Source organism: Triticum aestivum, chromosome 7B (assembly GCF_018294505.1).
Source record: "Triticum aestivum cultivar Chinese Spring chromosome 7B, IWGSC CS RefSeq v2.1, whole genome shotgun sequence".
Lineage (NCBI taxonomy): Eukaryota > Viridiplantae > Streptophyta > Magnoliopsida > Poales > Poaceae > Triticum > Triticum aestivum.
Genome location: NC_057813.1, coordinates 3,454,911 through 3,471,423, shown reverse-complemented (window position 1 = coordinate 3,471,423; position 16,513 = coordinate 3,454,911). Strand labels below are relative to the sequence as shown.

Genomic DNA, 16,513 nt, shown 5'->3' with positions numbered 1-16,513 from the left:
GGGACCCGACAGGCGGGCCCCGCCGGTCAGATGCACCGTCAATACGCGTTTATAGGCGATTTAGACCTTTTTGTAATGGGTAGCCTCAGACTTGGTACTGACACGTAAAAATTACCAAACTTGGTATCAATCTGCTTCCAATGCCCCAATTGTGGTAGTTGTGTACAATTAACTCCATTGTCAGTGCAGGAGATGAGCTCGACCACCTCACGTCATATTTGTCACTGAACCTCGCATACCGGAAGGGAATGTTTAAACTAATCTCTCGAGCGGGAGATGAGGCTCCGTGGGTCCCTCCCCGCACGTGTTTCATCCCTCGTACTCTCTCTCACTCTGCACATGTCCCATTATGCCTCCTTCACACCACGCATGCTTGCAACTAATATATTATTAAACAAAAACACATTAAATGGCTATTAATAACAGAGTTGACAAAATAACACCATCCTAGTAAAATGGCAGCCCAATATCTCATTCATAGGAAATTCATTCACAGCAACAGAAATTTCATGATTCCTAAATAGCGAACATTTTCTATCAATCCAAATAACTCTGATTTTTGGACCCTTAAATCAACCACAAAAATAGTGCTTACCGGACATACGAACTTTAGCGCTTCTTACTTGAAGTGGCGCAAGATTGGTAGCATTTGTTGGCCAACCATGCGTTGGTACCCCTTAGAGAATGTACCTTTACAAAGAATAGATACAAAGCAGTGATGAATTAGCAAACTAAAGCTGGCCGAATGGGATCTCTACTTGTACTCGACAAGAGAAACACAAAGCGTTATTGGTAAAATATGAATCAACACATGTGTCAGATCCACTCACCTTTCCCTACTCTTCCAGTGAGCAATTGCACCAGAGTAACAAAATTACAACCTTCAAATCGAGCCATTGAGAACATAAAACATACAATGATTATTGATAATGTAGTCCCACCTAATTCTCCTATACATATCATGTTAAACTAAGTGGCGGTATACATATGCAAATATATAACTTATAAATTTCACCAGCAAATAATGATATAGTCTTACATTTAACAAAATGGTAAAAAAATAGCATAAATCGTAGATGATAACACTATAATAAATTCTTGTGAGTGATAGTTTGACTCCTGACACAAGAAGGCGTTGTAGCAACATAATAAAAACAAATCCCTTGGAAGAATATTTCTGAAAACAAATTATATACTATGCACAAGCATATGGAAAAGGATTACTCAACATTGTCAGATAGTAAAAATGCATGAGGAGAAAAATCTGAAAAAAATAAGTCAATTATTTGAAAGAACTTTCCCCTTTTTTTAACAAATGAGAACAATCATGACGACATATTAGACTTATTCAGGACATCTTCTTTTACTGAAGGAAGTACTATGTTCCAGAAAAATTGTCAAATTATGTCTACACATTTTGCATACATTATCTGTGTCATCTCGACCTACACTGCTCGGTGCCTTGTTAAAAATCTTATCCATCAAAATTTATCCCACAACAATATCTACCACTTGTAGTTGTAAAATGGTTAAAAAGCAGCTTGGCTAAGCCGTAGCAGTGCCAGTCTTTGTACTGATAATATAGTGGAGTGCGTGAATCCATCATCAACGTCAACGTTCAAAGTCGACATTGGGTCACAGGTCACGCACTGCCTCTGATCCTGAACACGGTGAGGATAAGCAGGCCAACCACAAAGTCTGCAGTGGTGGCCGTCAGGGCGACGATTGGGTTGCCCATGGTGTGGTGCCGAGCTACAGAACACACCCATGACCTTGCCGCCTCCAGCGGAGAGGGACCATTGGTAGTCGCTTGTAGGGGATAGATGTGCTCGTGGCACGAGATCACCACGGGAGGCGTTGGTTCGATGAGGTACGTGCCCCTCTCGTGGCCGGAACCTACATGAAAAATTTGGCGCCGACCTACATGTTTTTAAGGCTGAACCTTCACGCCAAAACATTGTGAAGTGAGCAGGAGTACTAAACAAGGTGATCATCTCGCCTTGATGCAACAACTTGGTACAGATTGGTAGCACTTGGGTACGTACCATTGACTGCCAATCTAGGGGAGAAGCACTCGTCCCCATTAGTCACGCAATGACGGCAGGGCTGCACTTAAAGCACTTATATTAAGGGTCATTCATCTAGCTATCTACTATCTCTAGAGACAAAGAAAAAAACGAGGCCAGACCCCCTCGCGCCGCCACCCAGGGCGATGCCAGGGGGACCAACTCCTCACGCCGCCAGCCCTCCCGCGGGGCAGATCTCTACCGCCGCTGCCGCCGGCACTGGCCGCGGTGGCGGCGGCGCCCAACGCTTAAAGGGTTAGGGCAGGAGGGAAGCGACGGATCTCCCATCAGGCGGCCGGGGCGCCTCGTGCGGGGTGTCTTCGCGCGGCAGCCACAACGGCGTCCTGGCTATGCGGCGGCAGCCGGCGAACCCAGGGCTGGCGAGGTCCTCCGGTGGGGTTCTCCGCTATGCGATGGGCGGCCGCGGTGGCCGTGGATCTGGCGTCCCGGCCAGATCCATCGTGGTTCGGCTATGGTCGGCCTGCGGTGCGTGATGGAGCCGGGGTGGGGCGGCCGGAGGTCCTCAACCGGCTTTCCGACGGCACCATATGTCTACATGGCGAGGGTGTGCTCGGATCCAGTCAGCGGCGAGATTGTGGTGGCGCTACTTCCGATGAAAATCGCGCCGACTTCGGTCACGACGGACGATGACGGCGTCTCCAACACCCCCTGTTGAGGCATCGTCTTTGGAAACTGCGTCAACATGATCAGGATGTTCCGGGGGAAACCCTAGATCCGGGTCTACCGGATCGGACGATGACGATGCCTTCTGTGTCGTACTCCCTCCCGAGGGCATCGTTTTGTAGCAGGAGCTGGCTGGAGGGGATGAGGAGGAGCGGTGTTTCATCTATCGTAAGGCTGACGATGGATCCCAGCGGCATGGCGCTGCGGAGTTTTGGTGACATGCGTGTGTGGATGGATACGTGCAGGATGTTGGTGTTGTCTGGCGCCGTGGTGGCGGCGACGGTAGGCCTGGCAAGGTCGGTGCGTCAATACCCGCTCTGGAGATGGATCGGTGGAAGACGGCGGCGGCAACCTCGGTGAGTGCGCCGGACCGGTGTGTGACCAGTCCAGGTATGTGACCGGGATGGGGCATCCGGCACTAGATGTTAGGATTTAGTATGATGTCTGTTTGGTATTAGACTCGGACATTCGGTACCACTACATCAAGGGGATAGGAGTTGCGACAGGTGTTGCCTAGAGGGTGGCTTCAGTTCAGGATTTCTAATGTACTTCCTTGTAAGGTCTTTTGTGAATAATTAATAAAGTGGCCGCATGCATCGTCGAGATGCAGAGGCCGGGGGTGCATCCTCCTTTTCCAAAAAAACTTATACTCCCTCCGTCCGAAAATACTTGTCGGAAGAATTGATGTATCTAGATGTATTTTAGTTCTAGATACATTCATTTTTAGGCATTTCTCCGACAAGTATTTCCGGACGGAGGGAGTTTTAAGGAAAACTGAACGGGAGGAAGATGAACCATACCTGCAAATCTCGATGCGTTTCTTGTTCGTTCTGTTCTTTAGGCGTCGTGGCCGATCCAAAATTTCAACCGCCATCGTCGCCTTCTTTTTGTTCGTGAGGAATATTCCGCAACCGACATGACGGGCAAGCCGGGTCACCTGGCCAGAGGCTAGTGGTGGTTCTGGAACCACAATCGATGGCCAGAGACTAGTGGCGATTCTAGAACCACAGCCTTGGTGGGTCTTCTCTCTTCCTTCGCTCCGATGCCCACACTCGATGTATCTTCCTCTGCTTTGACGCCCAAACTCGGCGTCTCGTCCTCTGCTCCGACACCCAGACTCGGCGTCTCTTCCTCTACTGCGACGCCCAGACTCGCCTACAACCACGTCTCCGCGACAATGGGCAGTCTTACGGCGAAGCAGGCTGAGGCGACATTTTGGGCGAACTTCCAGCGAAGTCGGCGGGGGCAAGATACTTGTAGACTTGCAAAGTTGTGATGCAATTTAGCTTTTTATAGTACGAATTCTTTGTGGAATCCGGATGGGGACATCCATAGATACGTATTGTAGCAGTTCTCCTACCCAGATCCGATGCAAAACAGATACGACATAGGGTGCTGTAGAGAGTGCGAGAGAAAGGCAAAATCAATCTCTCCCTGCGTATTCCTCGCAAGCCAATTGTTTTCCTCCTGTCCCTGGCAGTTGGAACCCTAGCCGCCGCCAGGAGACCCAATCTTCCAGTGTCGTCTGATATCTACTACGCAACCTTCTCTTTGTAGGCGTTGTTGGGCCTCCAAGTGCAGAGGTTTGTAGGACAATAGAAGATTTCCCTCAAGTGGATGACCTAAGATTTATCAATCCGTGGGAGGCGTAGGATGAAGATGGTCTCTCTCAAACAACCCTGTAACCAAATAACAAAGAGTCTCTTGTGTCCCCAACACACCCAATACAATGGCAAATTGTATAGGTGCACTAGTTCGGCGAAGAGATGGTGATACAAGTGCAATATAGATGATAGATATGAGTATTTGTAATCTGAAAATATAAAAACAACAAGGTAGCAAGCGATAAAAGTGAGCGTAAATGGTATTGCAATGCGTTGAAACAAGGCCTAAGGTTCATACTTTCACTAGTGCAAGTTCTCTCAATAATAATAATATAACTTGATCATATAACTATCCCTCAACATGCAACAAAGAGTCACTCCAAAGTCACTAATAGCAGAGAACAAATGAAGAGATTATTGTAGGGTACGAAACCACCTCAAAGTTATTCTTTCTGATCGATCTATTCAAGAGTCTGTAGTAAAATAACACGAAGCTATTCTTTCCGTTCAATCTATCCTAGAGTTCGACTAGAATAACACCTTAAGACACAAATCAACCAAAACCCTAATGTCACCTAGATACTCCAATGTCACCTCAAGTATCTGTGGGTATGATTATACGATATGCATCACACAATCTTAGATTCATCTATTCAACCAACACAAAGTATTTCAAAGAGTGCCCCAAAGTTTCTACCGGAGAGTCAAGATGAAAACGTGTGCCAACCCCTATGCATAAGTTCACAAGGTCACTGAACCCGCAAGTTGATCACCAAAACATGTATCAAGTAGATCACGTGATATCCCATTGTCACCACAGATAAGCACATGCAAGACATACATCAAGTGTTCTCAAATCCTTAAAGACTCAATCCCGATAAGATAACTTCAAAGGAAAAACTCAATCCATTACAAGAGAGTAGAGGGGGAGAAACATCATAAGATCCAACTATAATAGCAAAGCTCACGGTACATCAAGATCGTACCATCTCAAGAACACGAGAGAGAGGGATCAAACACATAGCTACTGATACATACCCTCAGCCCCGAGGGTGAACTACTCCCTCCTCGTCATGGAGAGCGCTGGGATGATGAAGATGGCCACCAGTGAGGGATCCCCCCTCCGGCAGGGTGCCAGAATAGGGTCCCGATTGGTTTTTGGTGGCTACACAGGCTTGCAGCGACGAAACTCTCGATCTATGGTGCTCCTGGATGTTTTCGGGGTATATGGATATATATAGGTGAAAGAAGTCGGTCAGGGGAGCCACGAGGGGCCCACGAGGGTGGGGGCGCGCCCTGGACCCTCGTGGCTTCCTCGAAGCTTCCGTGACGTCTACTCCAAGTCTCCTGGATTGCTTCCATTCCAAAAATAACTCCCGAAGGTTTCATTCTGTTTGGACTCCGTTTGATATTCCTTTTCTTCGAAACACTGAAATAGGCAAGAAAACATCAATTTGGGCTGGGCCTCCGGTTAACAGGTTAGTCCCAAAAATAATATAAAAGTGTATATAAAGCCCATTAAACATCCAAAACAGATAATATAAAATAGAACAATAAAAAATTATAGATACGTTGGAGACGTATCAAGCATGCCCAAGCTTAATTCCTGCTCGTCCTCGAGTAGGTAAATGACAGAATTTTTGATGTGGAATGCTACCTAGCATATTTCTCAATGTAATTTTCTTTACTGTGGCATGAATGTTCAGATCCAAATGATTCAAGATAAAGGTTCATATTGGCATAAGAGTAATAATACTTCAAGCATACTAACAAAGTAATCATGTCTTCTCAAAATAACATGGCCAAAGAAAGTTATCCCTGCCAAATCATATAGTCTGGCTATGCTCTATCTTCATCACAAAAAATATTTAAATCATGCACAACCCTAATTTTAGCCAAGCAATTGTTTCATACTTTAGTATTCTCAAACTTTTTCAATCTTCACGCAATACATGAGCGTGAGCCATGGAAATAGCACTATAGGTGGAATAGGATGGTGGTTGTGGAGAAGACAAAAAGGAGGAAGATAGTCTCACATCAACTAGGCGTATCAATGGGCTATGGAGATGCCCATCAATAGATATCAATGTGAGTGAGTTGGAATTGCCATGCAACGGATGCACTAGAGCTATAAGTGTATGAAAGCTCAAAAGGAAACTAAGTGGGTGTGCATCCAACTTATTTGCTCACGAAGACCTAGGGCACTTTGAGGAAGCCCATCATTGGAATATACAAGCCAAGTTCTATAATGAAAAATACCCACTAGTATATGAAAGTGACAACATAGGAGGCTCTCTATCATGAAGATCATGGTGCTAATTTGAAGCACAAGTGTGGAAAAGGATAGTAACATTGTCCCTTCTCTCTTTTTCTCTCATTTTTTTATTTTGGTGGGCTTCTTTGGCCTCTTTTTTATTTGGGCTTCTTTGGCTTCTTTTATTTTTCATAAAGTCCGAAGTCTCATCCTGACTTGTACGGGAATCATAGTCTCCATCATCCTTTCCTCACTTGGGACAATGCTCTAATAATGAAGATCATCACACTTTTATTTACTTACAACTCAATACTTAGAACAAAATATGACTCTATGTGAATGCCTCCGGCGGTGTACCGGGATATGCAATGAATCAAGAGTGACATGTATGAAAGAATTATGAATGATGGCTTTGCCACAAATACGATGTCAACTACATGATCATGCAAAAGCAATATGATAATGATGGAGCGTGTCATAATAAACGGAACGGTGAAAAGTTGCATGGCAATATATCTCGGAATGGCTATATGAATGCCATAATATGTAGGTATGGTGGCTATTTTGAGGAAGGTATATGGTGGGTGTATGATACCGGCGAAAGTTGCGTGGCACAAGAGAGGCTAGCAATGGTGGAAGGGTGAGAGTGTGTATAATCCATGGACTCAACATTAGGCATAAAGAACTCATATACTTATTGTAAAAATCTACAAGTTGTCAAAACAAAGTACTACATGCATGCTCCTAGGGGAAGGGTTGGTAGGAGTTAACCATCGCGCGATCCCGACCTCCACACGTAAGGAAGACAATCAATAAATAAATCATGCTCCAACTTCATCACATAACGGTTCACCATACGTGCATGCTACAGGAATCACAAACTTTCAACACAAGTATTCCTCAAATTCACAACTACCCAACTAGCATGACTCTAACATTACCACCTTTATATCTCAACAATTATCAAGCATCAAATTGATCATAGTGTTCAATGCACTTTCTATGAAAGTTTTTATACCCAAAGCAAATTACCATGCTATTTAAGACTCTCAAAATAATATAAGTGAAGCATGAGAGATCATTAATTTCTTCAAAATAAAACCACTGCCGTGCTCTAAAAAGATATAAGTGAAGCACTAGAGCAAATGATAAACTACTCCAAAAGATATAAGTGAAGATCAATGAGTAGTCGAATAATTATGCAACTATGTGAAGACTCTCTAACATTTAAGAATTTCAGATCTTGGAAAATTATTCAAATAGCAAGCAAAACAAAATAAAACAAAATGACGCTCCAAGCAAAACACATATGATGTGGTGAATAAAAATATAGCTCCAAGTAAAGTTACCGATGAACGAAGAAGAAAGAGGGGATGCCATCCGGGGCATCCCCAAGCTTAGGCTCTTGGTTGTCCTTGAATACTACCTTGGGGTGCCTTGGGCATCCCCAAGCTTAGGCTCTTGCCACTCCTTATTCCATAGTCCGTCGAATCTTTACCCAAAACTTGAAAACTTCACAACACAAAACTCAACAGAAAACTCGTAAGCTCCGTTAGTATAAGAAAATAAATCACCACTTTTGGTACTGTTGTGAACTCATTATAAATTCATATTGGTGTAATATCTACTGTATTCCAACTTCTCTATGGTTCATACCCTCCGATACTACTCATAGATTCATCAAAATAAGCAAACAACACAATGAAAACAGAATCTGTCAAAAACAGAACAGTCTGTAATAATCTGTACCAAACGTATACTTATGGAACTCCACAAATTCTGAAATAAATTGGTGGACCTGAGAAATTTGTCTATTAATCATCTTCAAAAAGAATCAACCTAAAAGCACTCTCCAATAAAAAATGGTAGCTAATCTCGTGAGCGCTAAAGTTTCTGTTTTTTTACAGCAAGATCACAAAGACTTCACCCAAGTCTTTCCAAAGGTTCTACTTGGCACAAACACTAATTAAGGACAGTATAACCGCACCTAAACCGAGCTCCCACAGCGATTTGCGTTTTCAGCCGTCCGTTTTCCCGATCCGGGACTTCCTGGCCGTCCGATTTCGTGCATGTGGCGATATGTTCCGCCATCTGTGTTAACTGGCCCCACTGTCCTGTGGGCTGCTGCTCCACGGGCCGAAACGAGCGCCTGTGGTGCATTGGGCCTTGGGCGAGCCGGCAGCCCAATCTGAAGGAGGGAGAGCGACCGCGTCGGCTTTACTCGCGAGCTCAACCGAAAAAACTAGCGAACCCTAATCGAAGGAGGGGAACGGGAGCGCATAGATCCGGAATCAAGCCGCGGAGAGGGGCGGCCGGTTCCATCCATCGAAGACCGCCGGGGTGCGTCCGTCCACCCGAGGTCAGGGATGGGATCGAGTCCATCCGGTCCAGCTCCGATGCGAGGCGGGAACTTGCCAAGGCGAGGCTCGCGCTGGGTTTGACCAGAAGCGCGGGATCCGGCTTCAGTCCACGCGCTCGAGGGCTCGTGGTGAAACGACTCCTCCGTCTTCGCTCAGGTGAGATCATGTTCCTCTTCTGGTCTCGTAGAGTATCTGATGTTGCTGTTATACGTTGGCTTGGCGTACAGATTGCTCTCCTGCTCTTCCCTTGATTTCTTCAGCCAAATGAGCTCGTGTTCTACCTGCCGTATAGTGTTCGTATAGAACGCTTAGGCGGAGATTAAGCGAGCTAGGCGCGAGTCAATGTCAAAACGTGCAATTAGAGCCTAGCAGTTTTTTGAACTTTGGTACTTCATAACGTGTTGCACCTTTCTCCTCATGTTCAGAGTACTGACAAAACTCCTACTGGAAACATGACAGATGGTGAGCGGTGATTTCAGAAGAACTATGGAAAGAAAGAGCACAAGGATGTGATCTACTATAGTGGTACTGTTTCTTTTCTTATAGTGGGTGATATGTTTCAGCACAAGGTATGATTCAAAGCCATGTTTTTCTGGTGTTATCTTTGTCGTTTGGTCAACTAAACTGGTGCTACGCCCTCATGAGAAGAATGAATGTTGTGAGCTCCCAGCGGCTAAGTGTAGTGTGTTTCACGTCTTGGCTGAATTTGTTACAAAACCATATCAGAGAAATTGTTAGAATCTTGCCCGTACGACTCTTTTCTCCTTCTGCCATAATTTTGTTTTGTATACTATTACTATATGATACATCCATTGCTGATGTGTACATCACGTTTTGCAGTTGTAGAATTAATTATTCAGGCGTGAGTGATTGACGAATGTGAAGAAATCTCTTCCCATAAGAGGCAGTTCGAATAAAGTGTGAACCAATTGTTTTTGCTGTATCCTTGATTATCTAAGCTTCTAAGCTTATATACAAAGTACTTTGACATGCTGAAATATTGGATAACTGTCGGACGGTTGTTTCTAAAATATATATATAGTTTGAATTGCTATTTTAGCAAGACCAAAGTTTCATCATATTGTTTTGCCTATCTGTCAAGGAGTGCAAGATGCGCCTACATACCTTTTTGCTTCAAAGTTGCTCGCTGTTTAGTTGATTTCCATATTCCCTTATGATCGAGTCCTACGTGTACTAATACTCTGTACCGCTAAATCATCACGGGGGCTATTTGTGTCCAGTTCAAATACCATAATGGATAGGTCAGCTACTTTTATCCAGTTTGCTGATAATTAACATCCACAAGTTGTTTATGAGTTATAAAAAGGACAAAGCAAAACTTCCCTCTATAGATTCTACGTTTGAATCGCACCAAGCTTTTGACAGCATTAGTGGTCCTTCCAAGGTTAGCATATATAGTGCTGGAGGGCCGTTATTGTGTGGGTACATACAGATCTTACCTAGGTATTGCGTAGATACATATATGTATCTTATATCTATTGGTTGCAGAGATGAAACTAGATGCATACTAATAGTCTAATGTGACAGGTGTGCAGGCATTGCGATTTGTATGTAATCCTCTATTGTAGTAGTGTTGTATGCATCTCATTTTCTTATTTACGCTTCATAATTTGGACTCTCAACTGATTTTTATTTTAGTACTGTACAACCTCTGTCCCAAATTACTTGGCTTAGATTTATCTAGATACAGATGTCCGTATCTAGACATATCTTAGACAAGTACTCTGGGAGGGAGTATTTGATAAATACTTTTCTCTATCTAACGATATAATTTTTAATTTCTTTTTGCACTAGGGTCCACTGTTGACTAGATCATGCTCATCGGCAATGGTGTACCGGGGGATAGGCATCTGAAGCTGCGGTGAGGCTGCTGGGCTATCTTGCGGCAAAGGTAAATTGGGTTTTGGCCCTGAAAAGGTTCCAACGAAGCTACATGGATTACAGGAAGGTGTAGGTTTTGTCACATAGAACTAATTTTGCACTTTATTTGCAAAAATAGAGAGTATGTTGTTTCAAGCACTCTAGCCGGTCCAAAAACAGATTTAGAATTAATTGACGATTGTATGATTAATGTTATGGCCAAATGAGGCTTATATATTGCCTCTATATATTTTACATTGATTCTGAATATTCTATAGTCAAAATAGACGGTGTGGATTTCTACCATTCTATTGTCAAAATAGACGGGCGCGGCAACGCGAGCCATCATGGTGTAGTTAAAACATAAAACCACATCTAACCAGAGGCTAGATGAGTTATTTTTTACTAAACAGGAACAAAAAACAAAGAACAAAAGTAAAATTGGGTTGACTCCCAATAAGCGCTAACGTTTAATGCCCCTAGCTAGGTATGATGATTTCAATGATGCTCACGTAAAAGATAAGAATTGAAACATAAAGAGAGCATCATGAAGAATATGACTAGCATATTTAAGTCTAACCCACTTCCTATGCATAGGGATTTTGTGAGCAAACAACTTATGGGGACAATAGTCAACTAGCATAGGAAGGCAAAACAAGCATAACTTCAAAATTTTCAACACATAGAGAGGAAACTTGATATTATTGCAATATGTAGAAGCATACGATCCTCTCTCATAATAATTTTCAGTAGCATCATGAATGAATTCAACCATATAACCAGCACCTAAAGCATTCTTTTCATGATCTACTTGCATAGAAATTTTACTACTCTCCACATAAGCAAATTTATTCTCATCAATAATAGTGGGAGCAAACTCAACAAAATAACTATCATGTGAAGCATAATAATCCAATTGAAAATTAAAATCAAGATGACAAGTTTCATGGTTATCTTTATTCTTTATAGCATACGTGTCATCACAATAATCATCATAAATAGGAGGCATGCTATCATCATAATATATTTTCTCATCAAAACTTGGGGGACAAAAAATATCATCTTCATCAAAAATAGCATTCCCAAGCTTGTGGCTTTGCATATCATTAGCATCATGGATATTCATAGAATTCATACTAACAACATTGCAATCATGCTCCTCATTCAAAGATTTAGTGCCAAACATTTACTAGACTTCTTCTTCTAGCACTTGAGCACCATTTTCCTTTCCATCATTCTCACGAAAGATACTAAAAAGATGAAGCGCATGAGGCAAACTAAATTCCATTTTTTGTAGTTTTCTTTTATATACTAAATTAGTGATAAAACAAGAAACTAAAAGATTCGATTGCAAGATCTAAAGATATACCTTCAAGCACTAACCTCCCCGGCAACGGCGCCAGAAAAGAGCTTGATGTCTACTACGCAACCTTCTCCTTGTAGACGTTGTTGGGCCTCCAAGTGCAGAGGTTTGTAGGACAGTAGAAAATTTCCCTCAAGTGGATGACCTAAGATTTATCAATCCGTGGGAGGCGTAGGATGAAGATGGTCTCTCTCAAACAACCCTGCAACCAAATAACAAATAGTATCTTGTGTCCCCAACACACCCAATACAATGGCAAATTGTATAGGTGCACTAGTTCGGCGAAAAGATGGTGATACAAGTGCAATATAGATGATATATATGAGTATTTATAATCTGAAAATATAAAAAGCAAGGTAGCAAGCGATAAAAGTGAGCGTAAACGGTATTGCAATGCGTTGAAACAAGGCCTAAGGTTCATACTTTCACTAGTGCAAGTTCTCTCAACAATAATAACAAAATTGGATCATATAACTATCCCTCAACATGCAACAAAGAGTCACTCCAAAGTCACTAGCTAATAGCAGAGAACAAACAAATAGATTATTGTAGGGTACGAAACCACCTCAAAGTTATTCTTTCTGATCGATCTATTCAAGAGTCTGTAGTAAAATAACACGAAGCTATTCTTTCCGTTCAATCTATCCTAGAGTTCGTACTAGAATAACACCTTAAGACACAAATCAACCAAAACCCTAATGTCACCTAGATACTCCAATGCCACCTCAAGTATCTGTGGGTATGATTATACGATATGCATCACACAATCTTAGATTCATCTATTCAACCAACACAAAGTATTTAAAGAGTGCCCCAAAGTTTCTACCGGAGAGTCAAGACGAAAACGTGTGCCAACCCCTATGCATAAGTTCACAAGGTCACTGAACCGACAAGTTGATCACTAAAACATACATCAAGTAGATCACGTGATATCCCATTGTCACCACACATAAGCACATGCAAGACATACATCAAGTGTTCTCAAATCCTTAAAGACTCAAGCCGATAAGATAACTTCAAAGGGAAAACTCAATCCATTACAAGAGAGTAGAGGGGGAGAAACATCGTAAGATCCAACTATAATAGCAAAGCTCACGGTACATCAAGATCGTACCATCTCAAGAACATGAGAGAGAGAGAGATCAAACACATAGCTACTGGTACATACCCTCAGCCCCGAGGGTGAACTACTCCCTCCTCGTCATGGAGAGTGCCGGGATGATGAAGATGGCCACCGGTGAGGGATCCCCCCTCCGGCAGGGTGCCGGAACAGGGTCCCGATTGGTTTTTGGTGGCTACAGAGGCTTGCGCTCCCGATCTATGGTGCTCCTGGATGTTTTCGGGGTATATGGATATATATATATATATATAGGTGAAAGAAGTCGGTCAAGGGAGCCACGAGGGGCCCACGAGGGTGGGGGCGCGCCTTGGACCCTCGTGGCTTCCTCGAAACTTCCCCGACGTCTACTCCAAGTCTCCTGGATTGCTTCTGTTCCAAAAATAAATCTTTCGAGTGTTTCATTCTGTTTGGATTCCGTTTGATATTCCTTTTCTTCAAAACACTGAAATAGGCAAGAAAACAACAATTTGGGTTGGGCCTCCGGTTAATAGGTTAGTTCCAAAAATAATATAAAAGTGTATATAAAGCCCATTAAACATCCAAAATAGATAATATAATAGCATGGAACAATAAAAAATTATAGATACGTTGGAGACATATCACCGTCCTCTGGCGGCTCCCCTCCGCCGGAGACCTCGGTCGTCGGTGGTGAGGGGGGTCGCCGGATCCACGCGTGTGGATCATTTTTACTCCTTCATAGTTTAGATTTTTAGTCTGTTCATCGTCTTTATTTCGGCGGCGACGATGACAGCGCTGAATAAAGATTCTTCGGATCCTTCCTTGACTAGGCCATCGATACTATGGTTGGGGATGGATTTGGAAACCAGTCTGTTCAAGCAAGGATGGCGTGGCGGTGACGGCATCCTCGTGGTGGACCTGTGTCCTCGGGCTCCGCCATTGCAACGACGTTTGCTCGAGCGTTGGCGTGGAGCTTGGGAGGTAGTCCAGGAGTGGATGCAGATTGTGGTGTGCATCAACGACATCTGGAAGATGGAATATGTGCTGGGTTCGTGGTTCGTGGATAGCAGGTATGGTTACCTTCTGCGACGTCTTAGTCGCGGTGGGGTGCCAGATCTGGAGTTCGATGGCGTGTTCAGGGTGTTGCCCCGGTCTGATTCGTTCAACAGTAAGGGCTTCACTTTTGGTGAGCCACCTTGGAGGTTCGCGAAGCTGCATGTCAGCGATGGAGCCGCGTCGAGCTCGGGTGAGGAGGTGATCCATCATTCTTTTCTTCAGTGGCTGCTGTCGTCTGATACGTCTCCAACGTATCTATAATTTTTGATTGTTCCATGCTATTATATTACCCGTTTTGGATGTTTATGGGCTTTACTTTACACATTTATATCATTTTTGGGACTAACCTACTAACCGGAGGCCCATCCTGTATTGCTGTTTTTTTTGCCAATTTTCGTGTTTCAAAGAAAAAGAATATCAAACGGAGTCCAAACGGAATGAAACCTTTGGGAGCGTGATTTTTGAAATGAATGTGATCCAGAGGACTTGGAGTGGAAGTCAAGCAACTATCGAGGCGGCCACGAGGGTGGAGGGTGCGCCCCCTACTGGGCGCGCCCCCTATCTCGTGGGCCCCTCGGGCGTCCACCGACCTACTTCTTCCTCCTAATACCCACGTACCCTGAGAACATCAAAGGATACCACGAAAAACTATTTCCACCACCGTAACTTCTATATCCGCGAGATCCCATCTTGGAGCCTTCGCCGGCGCTCCACCGGAGGGGGAATCGACCACGGAGGGCTTCTAGATCAACACCATAGCCTCTCCGATGAGTTGTGAGTAGTTTACCACAGACCTTCGGGTCCAGAGTTATTAGCTAGATGGCTTCTTCTCTCTCTTTGAATCTCAATACCATGTTCTCCTCGATCTTCTTGGAGATCTATTCGATGTAACTCTTTTTGCGGTGTGTTTGTCGAGATCCGATGAATTGTGGGTTTATGATCAAGTTTATCTATGAGAAATATTTGAATCTCCTCTGAATTCTTTTATGTGTGATTAAGTTATCTTTGCAAGTCTCTTCGAATTATCAGTTTGGTTTGGCCTACTAGATTGATCTTTCTCGCAATGGGAGAAGTGCTTAGCTTTGGGTTCAATCTTGCGGTGTCCTTTCCCAGTGACAGCAGGGGCAGCAAGGCACGTATTGTATTGTTGCCATCGAGGATAAAAAGCTGGGGTTTATATCATATTGCATGAGTTTATCCCTCTACATCATGTCATCTTTCTTAATGCGTTACTCTGTTCTTTATGAACTTAATACTCTAGATGCATGCTGGATAGCGGTCGATGTGTGGAGTAATAGTAGTAGATGCAGGTAGGAGTCGGTCTACTTGTCACGGACGTGATGCCTATATACATGATCATGCCTAGATAATCTCATAATTATTCGCTTTTCTATCAATTGCTCGACAGTAATTTGTTCACCCACCGTAATACTTATGCTTTCTTGAGAGAAGCCACTAGTGAAACCTATGGCCCCCGGGTCTATCTTTTATCATATAAGCTTTCAATCTACTTTTATTTGCATCTTTACTTTTCCAATCTATATTATAAAATACCAAAAATATATTTATCTTATCATATTATCTCTATCAGATATCACTTTCGCAAGTGGCCGTGAAGGGATTGACAACCCCTTTATTGCGTTGGTTGCGAGTTCTTGTTTGTTTGTGTAGGTGTGTGGGACTTTTGAGGAGCCTCCTACTGGATTGATACCTTGGTTCTCAAAAACTGAGGGAAATACTTACGCTACTATTGCTGCATCACCCTTTCCTCTACAAGGCACGCAAACTCAAGACGTAGCAAGAAGGATCTCTGGCGCCATTGCCGGGGAGGTCTTCGCTCAAGTCAAGACATACCAAGTACCCATCACAAACTCATCTCCCTCGCATTTACATTATTTGCCATTTGCCTCTTGTTTTCCTCTCCCCCACTTCACCCTTGCCGTTTTATTCGCCCTCTCTTTCCCAATCTCCTCTCTCTTTCGCTTGCCTTTTTTTTTTCTGTCTACCTGTGTGTTGGATTACTTGTTGTGATGGCGCAAGATAATACGAAATTGTGTGATGTTCTCCAATACCAATAATAATGATTTCCTTAGTACTCTGATTGCTCCTCCTAATGATGTTGAGTCTTGTGAAATCAATACTACTTTGCTGAATCTTGTTATGAAAG

At 43.4% G+C, this 16,513-nt stretch overlaps 1 long non-coding RNA gene across 1 annotated transcript; it reads left to right on the top strand.

Moving 5' to 3' along the window:
• The first annotated feature begins 8,816 nt into the window (after positions 1–8,816).
• On the top strand, positions 8,817–11,110 carry LOC123160444 (uncharacterized). The gene is made up of 2 exons (XR_006480216.1): positions 8,817–9,124; positions 9,428–11,110. It is a non-coding gene; the product is annotated as an uncharacterized lncRNA (long non-coding RNA).
• The last annotated feature ends 5,403 nt before the right edge of the window (positions 11,111–16,513 follow it).